Below are 22,496 nucleotides of genomic sequence, written 5' to 3' on the forward strand. Positions count from 1 at the left end.
TGCAGATAGTTTGGTGATAAGTCTTTATTGTGTCTGTCTCTTAAGAATTAGTTGTTCTCCACGACATCATATGCACATCTTCTTTGAGATTCCCTTGACCTCTGGGATCCTCTTTTTTTTTTTTTTTTTAAGTTTCTTTATTTATTTTGACAGAGAGAGGGAGTGAGAGAGCCAGCATGTGCACGTGCAAGGGGATGGGCAGAGAGGGAGGGAGAGAGAGTATCCCAGCCTGATGCAGGGCTCCAACTCACAAACAATGAGATCATGACCTGAGCTGATGTCAGAGGCTTAACCAACGGAGCCACCCAGGAGCCCCAGATCCTCCTTTTATATCCCAGATTTTCCCCTTTCTTGGTTCACTTGGCTGTCTTGGTGGAGCACACATTTAGTAGCCTCTTGGATCCATGGGAGGTAAGTTTTTACACCGTGAATCTCTGAAAATGTCTTTTTTTTTTTTTAATGTTTATTTTTGAGAGAGAGAGAGACACTGACCATGAGCAGGGAGGGGCAGAGAGAGAGGGAGACACAGAATCCGAAGCAGTCTCCAGGCTCCGAGCTGTCAGCACAGAGGCTGATGCAGGGCTAAAACACAAGAGCTGTGACATCATGGCCTGAGCCAAAGTCGGACACTTCACCGACTGACCTACCCAGGGGCCCCTGAAAATGTCATTTTTTAACTCTAACAATTTATTAATAGTTTATCTGATATGGGATTCTAGGATGGAAATCATTTCCTTTTAGAACTTTGAAGGCATTGCTTCTGTGTGCTGTGGCTTCCTTTGCTGCTGTTGAGAATCTAAAACCAGACTGACTCTTGATCCTTCATTTGTGACTTTTTTCTCTTTGGAGGATTATAAAATCTTAACTTGGTTCCAGGAATTCTGAAATTTCGTAATCATGTATCTTGGACTGAGTCTATTTTCGTCCATTATATTGGAAACTTAGTGGGCCCTTTTCCTCTGCCTCTTCCTGCTAGAAGTAAATTACTTTCAATTTTGGGATATCTTGAATTTTCTCCTCCATTTTTTTTTTTTAATTTTTTTTTTAATGTTTATTTATTTTTGGGACAGAGAGAGAGACAGAGTATGAACGGAGGAGGGTCAGAGAGAGAGGGAGACACAGAATCGGAAACAGGCTCCAGTCTCTGAGCTGTCAGCACAGAGCCCGACGCGGGGCTCGAACTCACTGGCCGCGAGATCATGACCTGAGCCGAAGTCGGACACTCAACCAACTGAGCCACTCAGGCGCCCCTCTCCTCCATTTTTTATGTTCCTTCTTTTTGGAACTCCTATTATTTGGTTGCTGAACTTTGAGTTATTCTCTAATTAAAAAAAAAACATCTTTTTCTGGGGCACCTGACTGGCTCAGTCAGGGGAGCATGCAACTCCTGATCTTGGGGTTGTAAGTTTGAGCCCCACATTGGGTGTAGAGATTACTTAAAAAAATAAAATCTTTGAGGTGCCTGGGTGGCTCAGTCAGTTAAGTGCCTGACTCTTGATTTCGGCTCAGGTCAGAATCTCACAGTTTGTGAGTTCGAGCCCCACAACGGGCTCTGCTCCTGACAGGGAGGAGCCTACTTGGAATTCTCTCTCTCCCTCTCTCACTGCCCCTCCCCAGCTCCCTCTCTCTCAAAATAAATAAATAAACATTTAAAAAGTTAAAAAAATAAAATCTTTAAAAATATATTTTTTTTCTTTCCCTTCTTACACCTTTCCCATGTTTACTCCCTTTTCTGGGAGATTTCTTCAACATTATCTTTCAACCCTTCCATTATATTTTCATTTCATCGATTATATCTCTTTCCGCCCCCCCCCCCCCACCAAGGGCTCTTTTTTTGTTCTCTGAATTTTTAAAAGCAGGATGCTTAGTTTAAAGTATCTCTCTGAGGTTCCATGGAACCAAGTAGAATAATGATAGAAGACCCTGAAGTGGAGGATGTATGGTAACAACCAGAAGGTTCTTGTTCCATTTTCTGAGTTAGTCAAATCTGCCTTCTTCAAGGTAATAGGCAGTCTGTTTCCCAGCGTGGAGCTCACCAGCCTGCCTGCTTCTACCTGGCTCCTGTTTGCCACCTTGGGATAGAATGCTATTTTGTCAGTGTGTGCAATGATTCCACTGGGGACAGATGAAGGAGCATAGAACATTCACCAACATAGATCATGTGGTGGGCTACAAGTCTCAATAATTATAAAAGAATTGAAATCACACTGAATATATTCCTCTGTGTGACCACAGTGGAATTAAAGTAGCAATAAATACTGGAAAGATATCTGGAAAACCCCCAAATTTGGGAGGAAATTAACCTGCTTCTAAATAGTCCAAAAGTCAAAGGAGAAATTGCAACGGAAATTATAAAATATTTTGAGCTGAATAAAAAGGAAAATATGACATGTAAAAATTTGTGAGTTACAGCAAAAGCACTGGGAAATTTAGACACTTAAATGCTTATATAATAAAAGAAGAAAGATGTAAAATCAATTATCTAAGTGACGGAAAAAAAAGGAAAAGCAAACTAAATACAAAATAAGCAGAAGAAATAAAGTAATCAAAATGAGAATGAAAAGCAACAAAATAGAAAAAAAATAGAGAAAATGAACACAGTCAAAAGTTGGTTCTTTGAAAAGATTAATAAGATCAATAAACTACTGATAAAGTTGATTAAGAAGAAAAGAAAATCATGAAGAATAAAAAAGGTACATCACTATCAATTTTAGATTAAAAAAAAAAACAAAAAACCTGAGAAGGAAGATATTATGGATAGTCTTATGCCAAGAGAACCAATAACAGATGAAGTGATTAAATACTATTTATTGAAACAGCTATCTTTTGTTCTGGGCCAGCTTGAAATATCATCTTTATTGTACACTAATTTATATATTGACACGCAGGTGTGGGTTTGGATGCTTTTACCATCTATATCACATTCTACTACTATATTTGCTCTAAAAGCAAGTATTACAGTCAACCAGTGGGAAGTTGTATCAGCTTTTCTGACCCAGCCTCAGAAGTCACAAGGGGCCATTTCTGCTGCATTTGATTGGTTACAAGCAAATGATAAGTCCACTTGGAATCCAGGAGAGGATACATAGACTCCATCTTCCAGTGGGAGGAGTACCAAAGACTTTGTGGCTATTAAAAAAAAAAAAGTACATGCTGTCTTTAGTGATAATGCTTCTAATGTTTTTGTTAAGTGTAACAATATTATACAATATAACAATAGAACAAATAATATTTCTACAGGTTTTGGACAAATATCCTTTCTAAATTTGAAGACCTTTCAGATTAGGTCATGGAGAAATAGAATCAGCAGTTGTCATTTGTTTTTCTCATAGACAAGTAGTATAATTCGTGGAGAATAACTTTAGTGTTGTTGTTTGTTTGTTTGTTTTTGAAGTATAACTGACACACAATGTTATATTAGTTTCTGGTACACAACAGTGATTTCACAATACTGTACATGACTCGTTCACTGTAATTAGTATAGTCCCCATCTGTCACCATACAACATTATTACAATATTATTGATTGTACTCTCTATGCTGTACTTTTCGTCTCGATGACCTAATTTATTTTACAACTGGAAGTTTGTACCTCTTCATCCTCTTTATTTTACCCACCACTTCATCCATCTCCACTCTGGCAACTACCTACCAGTTTGTTCTCTGTATTTAAGAGTCTGTTTTTTGTTTGTTCATTTGGTTTTGTTTTTGTTTTTTAAGATTCTACATATGAGTGAAATCACATGGTATTTGTCTTTCTCTGTCTGACGTATTTCACTTAGCCAAATATTCTCTAGACCCATCCAGGCTGTCTTAAACGACAAGATCTCATTTTCTCTTATGGCTGAGTAATATTCATGGAGAATTGTATTTAAGGGTAAATTTATATTGCCAGATTTGTGAAATCTGGCTACACAGATGAAATTTACTACACAATACAAACTACTATTTAGATTCTAAACTTTGGGCATTAAATCTTTGGAATATTTTACAACATAAGTGGGACAGTATTCTTTATGAATTGTAATTTGACTGAAAGTATTTGGCAATATCCAGCACATACCTCGAAGAGATTCAGAGAAAAAGAATGTGGTTTTTTTTTTAACTTTTTTTTTTTCAACGTTTATTTATTTTTGGGACAGAGAGAGACAGAGCATGAACGGGGGAGGGGCAGAGAGAGAGGGAGACACAGAATCGGAAACAGGCTCCAGGCTCTGAGCCATCAGCCCAGAGCCCGACGCGGGGCTCGAACTCACGGACCGCGAGATCGTGACCTGGCTGAAGTCGGACGCTCAACCGACTGCGCCACCCAGGCGCCCCAAGAATGTTTTTTTTTAATGTGAAAATTTTCTTATGTGAACTATACATTCATTTTTCACGCACAGGAGCATGAATAGGGAACATAGATAATGGTGGACTAAATAACACATTTAATTTCTCTGAAGCTTCAAATCCCACTATAGAATCCTGCTGAGCTAGATTAAATTAGACCACATAGTGAGCTCTTTGAACAAAGTTAAGTGGCCTCGTTCCTAAGCCCACATTTATCACTTCAGTTATAAGGAAGCGCTGATCCGGAGCATTTAGACCAAAGAGGAAAATGGACAAGAACCAGTGTCCCCACATGCCCCAATGTCTAAGCTGATTTAGACCATTTGCGGGAGAACTTTCTAGAATAGGGAGTGGTACAGCCTCCCCTGGGTCAATTTTACCTAGCTGCACAGGTAGTGATAAGGGGATTAATGGCTACTCTAGAGGGAAGGCAGAGAACCCCTTCAAAGAATGGGTATTTACACAATCTAGGATTATTTGTATACTTTTGTCCTCTAAAAAGTACAGCCCAAATGGTGTTCTTGAGCTTGGTATAGACCCATGCTTGGGAAAGATGTGGAGGCTGGGGGAAGTGAGGAGGTGAGGAGAAACCTGGAGTGTAAAGGAGCTTGGATTTCCATTGGCATCTCTTTTTTTCCCCAGAGAGATACTGGCGCAGCCACAGGATTAAGTTAACGTTCCCATCTCAGTTAACCCATTAGGTGGGAATAATACATTTACACACCAGTGTGTGAGCTTATCCTCTCGAACCTTCCATCCAAAAAAGGTGGGGGGTGGGGGAAAGAAAGAGAAAAGGATACTAAGGGTTTTCTTTTTTTTTATATATTTTTTTATTTTATATATGAAATTTATTGTCAAATTGATTTCCATACAACACCCAGTGCTCATCCCAAAAGGTGCCCTCGTCAATACCCATCACCCACCCTCTCCTCCCTCCCACCCCCCGATACTAAGGGTTTTCTAATGTACTCTCAAACGTTAAAAAAAACTTTTCTTCCTTTTAATTGCTTTTGCCAGTTATATGTGAAATGGGTATTTCAGTTTGCAGTGGTAGGAAGAGAATAATGGAACCAAAGAAAAGGAGAGACATTTTAAAACTGCATCAGCATATGGCCTGCCCCCAATCATTTGTAACAAGCATTAGAAGAAGCAGAAATACCAGATTTCCATTTAGCCGCCTGCTGGATCTATTGCCTTAAAAAAAATTTTTTTTTTAATGTTTATTTTTGAGACAATGCGAGAGACAGAGCATGAACAGGGGAGGGTCAGAGAGAGGGAGACACAGAATCTGAAACAGGCTCCAGGCTCTGAGCTGTCAGCCCAGAGCCCAACATGGGGCTCAAACTCACAGACTGAGAGATCATGACCTGAGCCGAAGTCGGCCGCTTAACCAACTGAGCCACTCAGGCGCCCCTGGACCTATTGCCTTTTAAACAATTTTAGAGGTTATTCCTGTTTTACCAAATGCAGGAAGAGGGCTGGGAAATATCTGCCTGGCATGTTAAGCTTACGTATCGTTAAAACTCTAGGAAATGTTGAACCTTATATAAATTCTGAGTCTCCTTCATATGGCTGTTATATTCATATTTGAACAGGCATTATGTATGGCATTTGCACGATTGGGAAATCTGCCTTCTAATATGCTTGAGATGGCTGGCTCACTGATTAACTTCTGAGTGCACTGAGCTAAATCCCACTAATTGCTGAGTTTGTTTCCTCGTTTGTGAAGCACTGAAGCGACCCTCTTGTGAATGTGGCTGGGCCACATTTTAAAAGTTGGCCCTCCCTGTAGCAGGTTTGGAAATACTGCAATAATTTTAGAATTGGATGAAGAAATGTATCTTGAAATAAAAAATCCTATAGAATTTGAGGTAGGTATGGATTTCCTATCAGGCAGGATCAAATCTAGGTTGGTGAGTAAATAAACTAGAAGCAAACAAAGTGAAAGGGAAGAAGACATTTAACAGACTCCACGTTTGGGCCCATGCCACACGGTGGCAGGCTTACTCTGTGTTGTGCTCCCTCTTCAGGGCCAAAAACATCAAAGGTGGAGAGAGGAGGGAGTGGAGACAAACTTCTGGGAAACAAATCTTAACGCTTGAATTTAACTACCTTAAACCACGCACTTCAGGAAGTTAATTTTAGAAAGGATGACATGTTATTAGTTTGTCAAGACTATATGTTCCTATTAAAATGTTTTAGGGGCACGTGGGTGGCTCAGTCGGTTGAATGTCCAGCTTCGGCTCATTCGGCTCAGGTCATAATCTCACGGTTTTTAGGTTCAAACCCTGCATCAGGCTTGGCTTGCTGCTGTCAGGGCAAAGCACCCTTGGGATCTTCTGTCCTCCTTCTCTCTGCCCCTTTTCGCTTGCATGTGTGTTCTCTCTCTCGCTGTCTCTCAAAAATAAATAAACATTAAAAAAAATGTTTTTGGGGCACCTGGATGGCTCAGTCGGTTAAGCGTCCGACTTCGGCTCAGGTCATGATCTCACACCCCGCGTCAGGCTCTGTGCTGACAGCTCGGAGCCTGGAGCCTGCTTCGGATTCTGTGTCTCCCTCTCTCTCTGCCCCTCCCCTGCTCATGCTCTGTCTCTGTCTCAAAAATAAATACAACATTTTTTTTAATTAAAAAAAAAATGTTCTTTACAGTGGATGTACCTGAGCAGCAATGATCTGACCTCCCATAGGACATTTTCCCTCTAGATCTCAATTTTGTCATCACTACAATGATGGCTTAGGATTACTTAAAGTTCTAAAATTGTCATACCTCTCTTAAAAATAAAATAAAATAAAATAAAATTGTCATACCTCTCTTATAACTAGAAGAAAGATATTCTTTTTCAGTAACAAGCATTTCAGTCATATTGCAGTGAAGTTGATAAGGAATATGGTTTTTTTATTTAGATTGCCTAGGTTTGAGTTTGATTCTGCCATTTTTTAACTGTGAGGTATTAGGTAAGCTACTTAACCTATAAAAAGTTTCAGTTTCCTCATCTGTAAAGTGTTACAAATTACAGTACATATCTCATGGGGTTGTTAGGATTAAATGGAAAAAGAATGTATGTGTGGCAGAGACTGGAACACTGTTCACCAAACCATTTCTTTTTCTTCCAGAGCAAACAGCTAAACCACATTTCCCCTCTTCACTTGTAGTTATCTGTGGCCATTTGACTGAATTTTAGCCAATGAATGAAATGTGAGAAGAAGATATTCATAAACCTATTTGTAGGCTCAGCTCACAAAAATCTCCCATTGTGATCTTCCTTATTCTTTCCCCTTCTGCAGGTTTCTCATGGAAGCCATGTGTTAGAGATAGTGGGACCACAAAACAGAAGGAAACTTGGTCCCTGAATCATGTCTTGGAGGGCAGCTTTGTGCCTGTTAAGAACTGTCCTTCTGGATTTTCTGTGAGTGAGAAATAAACTTCTATTTTGTTAAGCCACTGAGATTCTGGGGCTTATCTGTTATGGCAGCTAGCATTAACTAAAACAGCATGTAGGGCACTTAACACGATACCTACTTAATAAATGTTAGGTGTTATCAATATCATGACTCTAAATAAAAACCAAAAGCCTAAAATTCTGAGCTTCAAACACAGCACTGATATGGAGATTCCTTCTGCAGTATACAAGATCTGGCTTAAAAAACCAACCAACCAACCAAACAAACAAACAAACTAGAGAAGGTCTAGGAAACAAAGTTGTGTATAGAAATAGTAAAAATCTAAGCTATTCATGTATGTAATATGCAGAAAGTCATTACCAATATTTTGTATTTATATTTGCTACTTTTTTTGAAAAACTTAACAGAATATAAAGGAAAGAAACCAAATTAAAAGTTCAAGTTAGTACCATCATTGAAATAATATTTAAAATTTTTCTTCCTTGTGATAACATTAGTGCTGTGATTCAATGATTTCTCTCAGTATTTCATGTTATGCTCACCCTTTTTCTCTTAAAAATGTCTTCTTTCTTGACTCCAACACTTTTTGATATTTTAGTTCTTTTTTTTTTAAGATTTTATTTTTTTATTATTTTTTTTAATCTTTATTTACTTTTGAGAGAGAGAGAGACAGAGTGCAAGCCGGGGAGGAACAGAGAGAGAGGCAGACACAGAATCTGAAGCAGGCTCCAGGCTCTGAGCCGTCAGCACAGAGCCCTACGCGGGGCTCAAACTCATGAACCGTGAGATCATGACTTGAGCAAAAGTCAGACACTTAACCGGCTGAGCCACCCAGGCGCCCCTAAGATTTTATTTTTAAGTCATCTCTACACCCAACCTGGGGCTCAAACTCACAACCCTAAGATCAAGTCACATGCTATACCAACTGGGCCAGACAGGCATTCCTTTAATGCTTTTATTAATACCTCTTCTCAGTTTTCTCTAATGAGATTCTTTTTTTTTCTTTTTAATGTTTATTTATTTTTGACAGAGAGAGAGAGACATAGAATGAGCAGGGGAGGGGCAGAGAGAGAGGGAAACACAGAATCTGAAGCAGGCTCCAGGCTCTGAGCTGTCAGCACAGAGCCTGACGCAGGGCTCGAACTCACGGACTGTGAGATCATGACCTGAGCTGAAGTCTGACGTTTAACCAACTGAGCCACCCAGGCGCCCCTGAGATTCTACCTCTCTTAAAGCCAAGATCAAATTTCATGTATTCAGTCAAAGCCTTCCAGGATATCCTGGTTGGAAGGGATCCTACCTGCACTGAATTGTAACATTTACACAATCCAAGGCTCTTCCCATTTGCTGTCTTCTGTGCTAGAGTTTATTTTCAGTTGGGTTTGTATAGCTTGTTTCTCCCTAATCAGATTGCAAGGTATTTGATGACAGGGACTGTGCTTTTTTGATTTTACATTCCCCTCAGAAAATAGCAGAGTCTGTGCAAACAGTTATTGATACTTGACTCATTGGTTTGAAAGCCCCAAGTTTATGAGATTTCCCCTAATATTTTAACATCTCTCTTTCATGGAGTTTCATAAGAATAAAGAACAACAGCTCTCATACAGTTTTCTTCATAGATAAATAAAAATAGAGGCAGAGGTGGTATTTTATGGTCAGTGGTTTGGGTTAGTAAAAATTTACAAAGAATAAATTAGTGCCTCATTTTCTATATTGAAATGAGGACAATTTTATATGTATTACCAGTTAAGCTTAGTTTGCTTTTTTCTGTCCTTCCTCCTAACTATTCACTTAAAAACTTTTTTAATGTTTATTTTTCAGAGAGAGAGAGAGAGACAGACAGACAGACAGACAGAGTGTGAGCAGGGGCGGGGGGCAGAGAGAGAGGGAGACACAGAATCTGAAACAGGCTCCAGGCTCTGAGCTGTCAGCACACAACCCGAAGTGGGGCTCGAACTCATGGACTATGAGGTCATGACCTGAGCTGAAGTTGGACGCTTAACCGACTGAGCCAACCAGGCACCCCTAACTATTCACTTTTTAAATTTCTTTCTGTTTTGCATATTCGCTTAACATGTTTACCTTAAAAATATTAAAAGTTCTAGCTTAAAAGTGTTTCACAGTGTATATTCAACATCATAAGGACTGTAGAATGTTTTAACTCTGAATCTTGCCTCTCATTTTCAATTTGATCGCTAGTTTCATCCTGTTTTAACTTCTAAAAGTTGGCTATTTTCTATAGTCAGTGTTTCCTTGGAGTTACCAATGTTCTATTAATATCTTTGCTCATCATTGATTCTTTGAATGCTCCTTTAACTGGATGGAGAATTTTAGATTAACAGATATTTCCCTCCACCATTTTGAGGATATCGTTCCATTGTCCTCCGGCATCTACTGCTTGCGATAAGAAACCAGCTTTGTTTATATATCATTCTTTGTAGGTAGTGCGACTTTCAGGCTCATCCCAAACATTCATAGAAACTAGGGAAAGTTACGAATGAAGGCCCCATACAATATGTCTAAAACATTTTTAAGTTAAAAAACAAGCTAACAACTTGTTAAATGAAATATATTCTATCCTCCTATCTTGATAAACATAACTTTTTAAGGAACTGGATGACCAAGCCTTGAATTTAGGACTCTTAGAATCCTTCAGAGAGTACAGAGATTTCACAGTCTTGGTTCCGCCTCACAGCTCAACCTCCATGTTTTCCAGTCTTGGCTTCATCCCACACTGCAAGGGGCTTCACACGCTTGTGGACACTCCAATTCCAAGCCCTACAGCCACTTCCCAAACACCCCACGGCCCTAAGCGTGTGCAGTCTGTTCTTGGGGGTTGGACATAGGGAAGAGGCCCATGAAGGTCCTGAAAGTGGGTTGGAGCTGTATGGGCAGGAAATGCTAGGGTCTTGTGCCCCTGGAACATGGTTTGGAGGGAAAGGGCAAACTTTGGGTTATGTTTTCTTGACATTGCAATAACCTCCTTCATGGTTTCCTCCCATCCAACCTGTTCTCTACACTGTATCAGAGAGATTTTTTTTTAAATGTAAACCACAGCATTATATTATCTCCTAAAAAATCCTTTAAAGGCTTCCTATTGCATTTGAAATAAAATCCTTTAAAAGGCTGCAAAGCTCTAAGTGGCACTTCAATGTGCCAAGCTCTTTGGGAAGAGCTTTCATCCAAGATGTTTCTCTTTCTGAAACGCACTTTCCTACCCGCTCCTCGCATGGCTGACTTTAGTCTATTGTATAGCTCCTGGCTTAAATGCCACCTCCTCTCCAGGTACAGCTTCCCTGTTATTTGCTATCACTGCATCTTGTTTATTTCCTTCAGAGTACAAATAACAAATGTAGTCACCTATTTGTCTCTCCACACTGTCATCTACACAAGGGAGAGTGTCACATATGAGTCAATTCTGAGATGGAGATTAGCACATGGGAAGTTATTAGGGAGTACTCTACTCAACCCCTGTTGAGCAAAAGAAAGTAGGATGGGCCATCAATCAGGCAGTGGATGCTGGCTTCCCAGAAAGGGGCCTGACTTTGGGCAAAGCAATTCTCTTTAGCTGAAGCCCTTCCTTAAGAGGGCTGACAGCTTTGGTCTGGATTGGGCAGGATAGCACCCAAATGGTCCATGTCTTGTGCGGATCTGCTTTCCTTACATGAGTTCTGGAAGTAGCTTCTTCAGAGCTCTGGCAGGCTTGTTCCCTGGGGGAAACTTGTAAAAGGAGGGTTCGTAAGGGGAACCACACGCTCTGCTGTCGCAGCTGGTATTAGGCTGCAACCAATACTCACCCTTTCTCTCTTCTGTGGTTCATACTGGATGCTCTTCACTCTTGATTAGCACCTCTGAAGGCCTAGGTGACTCACCTAGTGGAGTGACAGATTCTTAAAACTGATGAGTTCCAGTTAACTGTTTATCATGTCCTTCTCAGGCTGCACCTGCTACATCTGTCCATTTGCCATCAAAATTGCACAAGTACTAAAAGATGTCCTAGTTGATTACCTGGATGCCAAACATATGCCTACCCGATTCCACTGTGTAATAGTAGTTCTACTGCCTCTTGATACTGAGAGTCAATTACCCCCATGAAGATCTTTTTCTTGCCTGCTGGTCCTTGCCTTGAAGGGCTCAGAGTACTGGGTGGTGGTATAGTTTAAAATTCATTGAAGACTCTTGTTGTGTTCCCTGGTAGACATGTTTTGCCTTTGGGAACTAAGACCTTTAAAACTGTGGTTATATTTGTGAGGATGAAAAGCACAAATTCCCCAAGTGGGTCACTGGGATTGATGGTACACAGGAACACTCCTGCTTCCATACCTTTGACTCCACTCCCAGTTATTCTCCTATGAGGGATACAGCATCAAATAATGGTGATTGATTTAGAGCATGAATGCACCCTAGAAGGTAGCACTTTATCCTCACAGGGTATCATCTCCAAGCTGGTACTTCAGCCAAGATTTCTGCCATGTGATAGGTCCAATGGATTCCACGGTCATATGCCCACTGCTACATTTCCTTTGCTATGTAGTGGGTTCCTTGGTCAGATGCAATGATATATGGGATGCCATAATGGTGGATCAAATAGAGTATAATCCCTTGGATAGTCACATTGGCTGAGACTCAACAGACAGGTAAGGCAAACCCATAGAATATGTGTCTATTCATGTTAAAATGAATGACTACCTCATCCAGGGTGGAAGGAGTCCAATAAGGTCGCCTTTTCACCAAGTGGCTGTTTGCTATCTTCAAGAGATAGTGCAGTATTGAGTCTCAGCAATAGTTCCTGTTACTGGCAGGTTGATCATTTGGCTACGGGATTAACCTTGGTGGGTGGAAGATCCTACTGGTGGGCCCAGTTACAGCCTTCCTCCTTATTACTATGTTTTCTCTATTCATGAATCTATTGTGCCAGTACTGGGGTGGCTAATAGAAAAGCTGGCTGGTGCCAACTGGTTAAGTCATTCTACTTGGGTGTTTAATGCCTCTTCAATGGTAGATGCTCTCAGAACCTGTGGAGGAAAGGGACGGAAGCAAGACTGGGCAGAAAGAGAAAACGGGCTTCAGTAAGTACATCACAACCAGGCCCCAGCCAACCCTGTGGGAAGTTCGGAAGCTGGGATGATTCTTTAGAATTTTCCCTTGTTGAGGTGAGAGAGTCTGGTCTTCACAACCCCTCATTGACCAGTCATTTGTTGCAGGCTGCTCCTAAAAGGGGCATGACCTTGGGTAAGGTAGCATTTTTTAGTTAAGAAAATGACAAAAGAGGTTCGTCAGTGCACAGCCTTCCCAGAAGCTGGGAGAGTAAGTCCTTCAGTCTTAAAGGAGACATAGACTGGCATAGCATAGACTCCACGAAAGAGACCATTACCATTACCTTTTTTTTTTTTTAAAGTATGCTCCACTCCCAGCATGCAGCTCAGTGCAAGGCTTGAACTCATGACCCTGAGATCAAGACCTGAGTTGAGACAAAGAGTCAGATGCTGAACTGACTGGGAGCCATCCAGGCACCCCGAGACTATTATTATTTTTTTCACCAGTATATATTCAAGCTTAATATAGTGTTCAGCACACAGTGGAAATTCAAAAGATCTTTTTGAATAAATTACTGAAATGTCCTGCTTTCTTAATTTGGAGTAAAAAGGTCACATCTCACCCCACCCTCCAACATTTTACTATGAGAATTTCAAAATTTAAAGGAGAGTGCAAAAGGGACATCTGTGTGGCTCAGTTGGTTGAGCATACAACTCTTGATTTTGACTCAGGTCATGATCTCAGGGTTGTGGGATCAAGCCCTGTGAGGGGCATCGGGCATGCATAGCATGGAACCTGCTTAAGATTCTCTCTCTTTCCCTCTGCCCCTCCCCTGCCATGCTCTCCCCTCTTTCTCTCTAAAATAAATAAAAATAAAGAAATAAAATAGAGTACAAAAAACATTTCCCAGATATAACATTTTGTCATATTTGCTCTCTTTTTTCATGGATAAGTACATGTATAGTATTGTTTTTTTTTGTTTGTTTTTGTTTTGTTTTGTTTTTGCTAAACCTCATAACACTCTGTCCTTAAATACTCTGGTATGTATCTCCTAACAATAAGGACATTCTCAATACTACTATGATCATATCTGAAAAAATAACATAAAAATTTTTTAAATCACTTAGTATCTAATATTGAACCATATTAAATTTCTATGATTCTCCACCAAATATCTTCTATAGCTTTAAAAAAATTTTTCAACTATGATTCCACCCAAGGCTCATGCATTACATTTGAATGTCATTTTTCTTTACTATCTTTTAAACTGGGAACAGTCTCTCTCCCCTTTTCCCCCCAGAGACTTAACTTTTTGAAGAGACCAAGGCTAGGAGTGTTCTTGTCCCCCATTCTGGATTTGTCTCTTTCCTCATAGTGTCATTTTGTTTGTTCCAGGTAACATCACCTTCAATATTCTAAACCAATGAGAATACTCTTACTATCCTCCTCAGCACCCTGGTGTCATTCCAAGAAGTCACCGAGTTACATTCTAATATCCAGAGGACCAATCCTGCTTCACAGTTAATCGCAGCCAAAATTCTAGCTCCCTAGAAGGCGAAAGACCTCATAATTCCTACCAGAAGCTGGTGGCTTCCTAAACAAACCATGTTGCTCCTGGTGGTGTTGCCATTGCTAACAATAAAAGGGTATTTTATGCAGAAGGTGATCTTATGGAGGAGTGACATAGACACTCACGAGAGGTGTTGTGCTTGGAAGGGTCTCATGCTGGTCTAGGGAGCAGAGTGGGTTTATCTCTTTATGCCATCTGTTCAGCGTAGCATCTGCCTGAATGCAGGGGAAGAAATCAATCAGCAGAGTACTTTACTACTTTACTTTAGTCAGGACCAAGATACTTGTTTGCTTATTTATGTGTTCTTGGGTTGATGGAAAAAAGGAATTAGAACAAAAATTATTTTCCAATTCTCCATTGCCACTTCTCTCAATCTTCCCTAGTCCTTGTTTATGCCATGTTTATTTATCCCAGCCACAAGAACAGAAATTATCTCCCAAGTAGGTGGCTCAATAATAATTGAGGTTGTAAAACTCATTGTGACTGATCATGTTTACCTGTTTGGTTATCTAATTAAACTCAAGGTGGACTCTCTCTTTAGGTAGATTCTATATTTTATTACATTTGTAAAATCCTAAGACACTTATGCAATCCTCAATTCTCAAAAATGATTATATTGTTTTTGCAGCTGTCAGAACAGATAGATGTCTGAGTATTACTATTACATAAACAGGTAAACAATCTTATAGAGTGATCTAAATGTTCCCGTTCTATGAGTTGGTGGTTCTCCGTGTTATTTCTCTCCATCTTGACCGGCTCCAGAAAAAGAAAAGGTGGATGCAATCTGGGTGCTCCCATCTGTTTTTATTCTCTCAGAAGAACTAATATTCAAGTCTTTGAGGAAGTAACTGAAATCTCTTTTAATTTTGCTCATCCAGTATCAAGAACGTTCCAGTGGCCTATGAAAAACAAATGTCTGCCTAAGGGACCTTTGGACCTTTTCTTGGCAAAGAAAATCGTGTTAAGAGGTTGGACTCCATCAGGCGTTAGCTAGCCTAGCTGAAGGAAGTGGTACTGAATTGGCTGACCCATACCTGGCCAAATCGAAACTCACAGAAGAGCACAGTGGAGGAAAAGGGAGCAAACAAAAGACAGTGTTCTCCTAATTTTCCATTTCCTGAGAGATCACTTTTAAAATGAAATTCCGAAGCCCCCAAGAGTGATTAGAATTGTTCTCCTGTGGCCCACATTCTTGAAGATACTTTTTACCAGCATAGTCATCTGTTAGCATGAACATGAAGAGGAGTCCTCCCTCCACCCTGGAGGTAGAGCCCAGTTTCTTCCTTAAAGTAGCACTTGTAAATTGAGGTTTTTGACCCAGTAGAAAAAGTTTAGGGTGCTCTAAAATAATCTTGTTTGGAACAAGTCATTTTGCTGTTTTTAGATAACAATTATAGAGAGCTTTTGAAACTGGAAAAAAAAAGTTAAAAGATCATCTAGCACTAGTCCACAGGCCAATTTTAGGTGAAGACCCTATGATTTGTCTGAGGGAAGGTTACTCAATCCAATGAATAACACTAATATACCAACATATGTGTCAGTCTTGCAAGTACCTCACTGTTAACCTAATTAGGTTTCCTTTGTCCCAGAGGTAAAAAGAGGTCACCAAGTCCAACCATATAGGGTTATTTGGAAATGTTTTTCCAAATAAATAATGCTGTTTCATGCCTCCCTACCTTTGAAGGTACCGCTCTGTCTTCTGAAAGGTCTTTCCCTTCCTTCCATCTGTTACTTGTTCTCCAAATTCACTTTCCCAGGAAGTTTTTTCCTAACCTTCCTTTGTGCTCACTTGATACCCTGTATCATAATACTTTTCACCCTGTGCTGGAATAGTGAAACAAACTACATATTCCTTGAGATCAGCAACCATGTCTCATCCAACCTTTTATCTTCCAAGATGTTCCAAGTGTGGCATCTGGCACATAGTAAGCAATGAGTGCTCAGGAAATATTTGAGGACTCAACCCAAAACCTCATTTTTTTTTCCAGAAACCCTTTTCTCAAACACATGTTTTCCAGAAGCCCTTTTGATCAGATTGTAGCCTAAAGAAACTGACTTCTTCCCCCTTTAAACAGAGTAGGCTCAAAGAATTTTTAGTAAATTCAATGAACTGCTACAACCTTGGTTGAGCCACTTCACTCAGTGCATATTGAAGGCACTGTAGTAAGCCCAGATGTCTCATTTCAAAGACTTTACAATCTAGGCAAGAAGATAGCCATAGACAATTTACCTCTTATGGGAAATGTACAGTACATTTCTGGGCAGTCTGAGATTAGTTTATCAGAATCTGTAGTTGCCAGGAAATTAGGAAAGAAGTTACATCAGACACTGTCTGAATGAATTTCAATTGCTGGAGCTGTTGAATCAGGGAGGAAGATGAAGAGAAGGAAGACCAGAGTGGGTGGTGTTTGACCAGGATTTTAAAAGATAAGCTTAGGAGACTGATGTGTACCTTGGGGGTATGGTTAAAGATAACCAGAGCCCCCACGGTACTTAAAGCAGTAAAAGCAGATTTTATTCAGGAACTATTATTGCAATAGGAGAAAAGAGACCTCAGTCTAGAACTAGGCTTACTTGCACTGTTGCAATAGTCTCTGAATAAAATCTAGTTTTAATGCTTTAAGTACTGTCTGACTCTGGTTTTCTGTAAGTGGGGAGAGGGTAGTGATTCAGGGCATTTCAGATAGAGGCAAAAGAATGAACGAATGCAAAGGCGAGAAAAACAATTTAGGGAAAAAGTTAGTAATCCAAAGAAAGCTGAGTAGTCAAGGAAAACAGGAAATCTCCGGAGCCAGAGCCTAGAGTACTGTTGAGTAAGTGCTGGAAGATGTGGAAAAGCAGCCTTCTAGTAGATTAACGGAGTTGTTTGGTGATACTTAGAAAATGTTTTTCTGTTTATTCAACAGAGCTCAAGTGGGAAAGCTTAAGTTTCAACAAGATTGCTTAGAAAGTTATGCCAAGACGTTTGGACTTTATTCTGTGGAGCGAACTGGAGTTTTCAAAGAGCCGTGCAATACCTAACCAAGAAGATTGTGGTCTCCATAGATGACAGGCTAGAGCAGTATGAAGCTCTCCCGGCCTCAGTTTACTCATTTATAATAAGAAAAGGGTTGGGGCGCCTGGGTGGCGCAGTCGGTTAAGCGTCCGGCTTCAGCCAGGTCACGATCTTGCGGTTCGTGAGTTCGAGCCCCGCATCAGGCTGATGGCTCAGAGCCTGGAGCCTGTTTCCGATTCTGTGTCTCCCTCTCTCTCTGCCCCTCCCCCGTTCATGCTCTGTCTTGCTCTGTCCCAAAAATAAATAAACGTTGAAAAAAATATATTTAAAAAAAGAAAAGGGTTGTGTCATTTGCTGTCTTAGGTCCTTTCCAATCCTGACAGCCTGCTTCCGAGGTATCTGTGCCTTCCTTTCATCATCTGGGCGCCGTGCCTCACTTTTCCTTCTGATCGTGGTCCAGCTGCCACCTTCCCTCCCCACCCTCAGGTCCTGCGCAGGTGTCCTTTGACCGGTCGGTCAGGGCGCGGGGGCGGGGAGGTCATCCCTGAAATATAAGGAGTATCTCCTCCGACGACCTTTGTCCCGGGTAGCACCATCAGGGTAGTGTCTAGAGGAAGTAGGGCTTGCCACGGGGCAGGGAAAGGAGTTTCGCGTCGCTTTTCCGTCCTAGGTCCCTCGGGGTGGCTGGCCGGCCGCCCCCACGGCCAAGCCCTCGGGCTCCCTGAGACAAAAGCCTGTGAGTCTCGGCAGCCACCAAGCTCCACCACAACTCTCCGCAAAGCTTCGGGGGCAGGACTAGGTCAGCCAACCGGCTTCCAGCGAAGCCCCGGGCCGCCTGGCCTAGAGCCCCAAAATACTGACTCGCAGCCACCGCGGGGCGGGCGGATAAACTCCGAGTCCGCCCAGCGCGCGTGGCGTCGGCGTCACGTGAGGCGGCCCGGCCACGTGACCCGGCGGCCCGGCCCCCGGCGCCCTCTTACCCCACCCCCCTCACTCCGCTCCACCCCTTCGCCGGCCGTCCGCGCCGCTGCTTTCTGGCGACTCTCCGGGCCGCCGAGCTTCCGAGATCCCCGCGGCGCTCCCCGCGGCAGGGCCCGGCCGGACGGCGCGAAGCAGCAGCTGGCTGCCCAGGTAGCCGGTGGGGCGCGGGCCCGCGCTCGCGGGGGGCGCTTCCGCCCCTGCCCTTCTCCTTGCTCCCCCTTCCCCCCGGGCCGGGCTGGTGTGCCCCGTTCTCCCACCTCCTCCCTCCCTCCGGCTGCGGGCCTGGGCTTCCCGGCCCCCGGTCCGCGGGGCGCTGCGACCCGGCGGGTGGCGGGGCCACCGGCGCGGCACCGTTAGCAGCTCTGCTGGCGTTTTCTCCGAGGAGGAGGGAGAGGGTGCAGAGAGGCTAGGGAAAGTTTTCCCTGCTCCCTCTCTTTTTTGAGCTGCTAGAACGCGGCTTTGCTCACAGCTGCAGCCTGTTACCGCTCTGGGCGCTGTTTTGCTGAGAAGAGACCTCCCCTCCGACTCTCCTCCCCATCCTCTTTCGGCCTTTCCCAGGATCTTAGCATCTTCTCCTTCATCTCCGGGGAGGGTGGTGGTATCACAGACCATATTCTCCACCGTTTCCCTTTCCCCCACAACACGGCCTCCACAACGGGGCATTCGTTTAGGGACCTTTATCCAAGAGTGCGGCGAAATGAGTGAAATATTTCTCTTGTCCTGCGTTGGGTGCACTAACCGCTCTATTTTATGTGAGATGACCATCTAGGCACGCTCTGTTCCGCTCCCGTAAGTGGCTTTTTGTGTATGTTTGTTCGCATGCGAGACCTTCCGAAGCCCTCTTTGCAGCTGGGAATTGCAGTTTTTGAAGCAATATTGTAATGTTGCTTTAAAAAAAAAAAAAAACAGGTTCAGAGTCTTATTTGACTTTGGCCTATTTATTTTTGGGGGAGGAGGATTATAGTTCTTGGAGGCAAAAATTGTGAGTTTCTACTGTTGTGCATTGTGGGATAGTAACATCAAAACACCAAGGTATATATCATGCAAAAAGAATGGAAAAATGAGCTAACCCTGAGGGAGGTATATAGTGTGTTTTAAACTTTAGAAATATCTATTTGAAGTCACCACTGGGTGAATTTCTCCGCTTCGAAGTGCTTTCAGGGTTGAGTAGGTAACTGTATATTTTCATTCTATTAATCCGTGGCATGGATATCTTTTATTCCATTGTGTGAATACCGTCTATTTATTAAGTACTTCTAGACAGGTCCCATTTCTTCACTCTAGAAGAAGAAGGGTATTAATAATTAACGAGATTTCTTCCACAGTGATTTTTATGTGTGTGACCCAAATGATAAAGTTCTGGGAACTTCAGAAAGCAAATGGCTTTAAAAAGCTATCAAGTTTGCAGCTTAAAAAAAAAAATCTTAAATTTTAAAGAGTGCTTATATGTTGCAGCAAGAGCTTGGTTTCATCTTAATAATCAGCAGCTCAGGGGCACCTGGTTGGCTCAGTCTGTTAGGCTTCCGACTTCAGCTCAGGTCATGATCTCATGATTGGGTTCGAGCCTGGTGTCGGGCTCTGTGCTGACAGCTCAGAGCCTGGAGCCTGTTTCCGGTTCTGTGTTTTCCTCTCTCTCTGCCCTTCCCCAGCACTCTCTCTATCACTCTCTCTGTCTCTCAAAAATGAATAAATGTTAAAAAAAAAATTTAATCAGCTCAAGCTGGGAAGTCTGAGACCATGTCCTCCTTTATCTGAAAGTCAGAGTGGGGAAGATGAAACTGAAGGGAAGTCAAAGACCATCATCATCATCATCATCATCATCATCATCATTATTCTGTTTTTCTATGTACTGCATTAAATAGTAAGTCAAACATGGCAAACAAGGTTTGGGCCCTCATGGGGTCTAGAGTCCAGGCAGGTCCTTACTACACATTTTAAAAATATTGTGTGGTTTAAAAAAAACAAAACTAAAAATGTTAGATATTGTATACATGTTGAGCAGTGAACAGGAGGCGTATGATGAATGTTGTTTGACTTTAACCAGAATAGATGTCACAGAAGAGGTCAGTTAATCAAGTCGGTTATCTAAATCAATTACATGTTTGACCCACAACATTTTAAAATTAAAAAAATTTTTTTTTAAATATTTCCAAATATATTAAGTCACAATATAGACTTTTTAGATTTTGAAAGGAAACAAAGAAAATTTAGAAACTAAAGCAAAAAGAAGAATGTACATCACCTGTAATTATACCATCTAAAGATAACAGTTAATATTTTTGGGCATATATCCTTTTTACTGTATGACTTTATGGGGTTGCTGTGTTCAGATAGTGAGATTTCAGGTTATGAGGGATACTGTGATATCCAAATCTACTTCATACCTGAGTCTAGGAGAGCCAGTAGCAAAAGTTTCAGTATTAAAGAACTTAGTCAAATCTATTTGATTTTGAGTTTAGATAGATTTTGATAGCAAGAGTTCAAATAGCTAGGGATACCTTTATTTTTTTTAGTACTAGATTTTACTAAATGAGATCATACTCATGCATACCTAATAAATTGTAAGGCGTGAAAGGACTTCAGGAGATAATGAATTTCATTTGGGAAAGACTGTACTCCGAGCATTCCTGAAAGATGGTGTCTATCCTCCTCACAACCCCAGAAACGAAGATTCCATGGCTTTCCTGAGACTAGCATTCTATGGGGGCAAAAGCGTATGTTTGCAGAGATGTTCTTTTCAATACTTATGAAAGTGTTTTAGTTTTGGAGATAGTCTGACCCCCTTCTAGTGCTTCAGTCGTGAACTCAAATAGTGTAGTGGAAACATCTAGTAATATTGTTTACAGCTGTGGTGGTGAAGTGTTTCCAGCCATTACTGCCAGCAGTTCCTCCCATCCCTAGGCTTGACTGCTGCACCTCCCATTAAGAGATGGAGTCTGTGTCTGCTCCATTTGAATCTAGGAGAGACCACCTGCAGTGGCTCAGCTGTGTGAGTGAGGCCTGTGTCAGCCTTCGTTAAGTTCCCAGTGCCCATGACCTCATGAGCAACCTCAGCCGAGTTACTCAAAACACAGAATTGAGAGAAATAACAAATTGCTCTTGCTTTAAGCCCCTGAGTTTGGGATGGTATGTTACTCAGCAAAAGATGATTGAAGCAGCAGCATAGCACCCTTGGTGTAAAACTAGTTCACTTATAAGTCAGTCCCAGGATGTGATCCCTGAGCGAAAATTGTGGTCAGCATATGGAGTAGCGTGCCTTAGTGATAAATCTCTAAATTATTAAGTCTTTACTTCATGTTTACATAAGGATATACTTATCAAATTAGCTAGCTTAACCGAATACTGTGGCTATATCTTGTGCTCTACAAGCGAATTGGGTAAGTCAAAAATCACTTTGTGTAATTGGTTATCATTTTTTTAATGTTTATTTTTTATTTTTGAGAGAGGGCGTGCTAGCGGGGGAGGGCTGGATAGAGAGGGGGGTACAGAGGATCTGAAGCGGGCTCTGTGCTGACAGCAGTGAGCCCGATGGGGGCTTCAACTCCTGAACCCTGAAATGATGACCTAAGCCGAAGTCAGACACTCAGTCAGCTGAGCCATCCAGGGCGCCCCTGGTTATTATCATTCTTAAGTTAACGTGTTTTAAAGGAATTATCCATTATTGAGATGATGGGTGTGTGGTGTTTTCTTACAGTTTGTCATTTGATGAATTTAGTACCATGATTGTAGTTGTAAGTACTTACAGTACACATGTAAGATCTGCAGTGAACTCATGTATGAGAGGTGCTTTGTTCTCAAGGAGGGTGAATCTTAGGCAAACTGTTGTTTCAAATGTGGATATTACTGGGCTTTCAACAGATAATGTATTGTTCAGGAGCACTTCTCTCATTGTGTTTAAATGAGCAACTGCCCATTCCAATTCTGGTTAGATCAGTTTAAGAAAAAAACCTACTTCACTGGAGAAGAAAACTTGGAGGAGATCAGAGGGGTACTTGTACAGACTTCTAGTTTCCAGCTTCCACTGGGCTCTTATCCCCTTTATTGGTTTCTCTGTCAGTACTCTTCCTGCATTAGACGTTAGACCATTTCCATTTTTTTCCCTCCACTCCACGTTCCATTGCTACCTTTCCTCTTACTCTCAACAGAAAGCCTTCTCTCTTTCTTCACGGGGAGAAATAGA

The 22,496-nt window shown here is 41.6% G+C and overlaps 1 protein-coding gene and 1 long non-coding RNA gene across 9 annotated transcripts in view; both read left to right on the top strand.

The window, feature by feature from the left end:
* Positions 1–17,535, top strand: part of LOC123384015 — a 48,085-nt gene extending 30,550 nt beyond the window's left edge. For 2 of the 4 annotated variants that reach the window (XR_006594506.1, XR_006594507.1), the window contains 3 exons: positions 7,617–7,738; positions 14,166–15,605; positions 17,247–17,535. This is a non-coding gene — a long non-coding RNA (uncharacterized LOC123384015). The remainder of the gene's footprint in view (positions 1–7,616; positions 7,739–14,165; positions 15,606–17,246) is intronic. The other 2 variants (XR_006594511.1, XR_006594504.1) reach the window with 2 other exon arrangements.
* A 776-nt stretch (positions 17,536–18,311) lies between these two features.
* The window catches only part of RCBTB1 (RCC1 and BTB domain containing protein 1), a 53,564-nt gene continuing 49,379 nt past the window's right edge, over positions 18,312–22,496 (top strand). For 3 of the 5 annotated variants that reach the window (XM_023251343.2, XM_023251323.2, XM_023251358.2), the window contains exon 1: positions 18,312–18,466. The gene's annotated coding sequence lies outside the window, so the exon portion shown is untranslated. Of the gene's footprint in view, positions 18,467–18,758; positions 19,106–22,496 lie in introns of those variants that run through there. The other 2 variants (XM_045052680.1, XM_045052662.1) reach the window with 2 other exon arrangements.

The sequence above is a fragment of the Felis catus genome, chromosome A1 (assembly GCF_018350175.1).
Source record: "Felis catus isolate Fca126 chromosome A1, F.catus_Fca126_mat1.0, whole genome shotgun sequence".
Classification (NCBI taxonomy): domain Eukaryota; kingdom Metazoa; phylum Chordata; class Mammalia; order Carnivora; family Felidae; genus Felis; species Felis catus.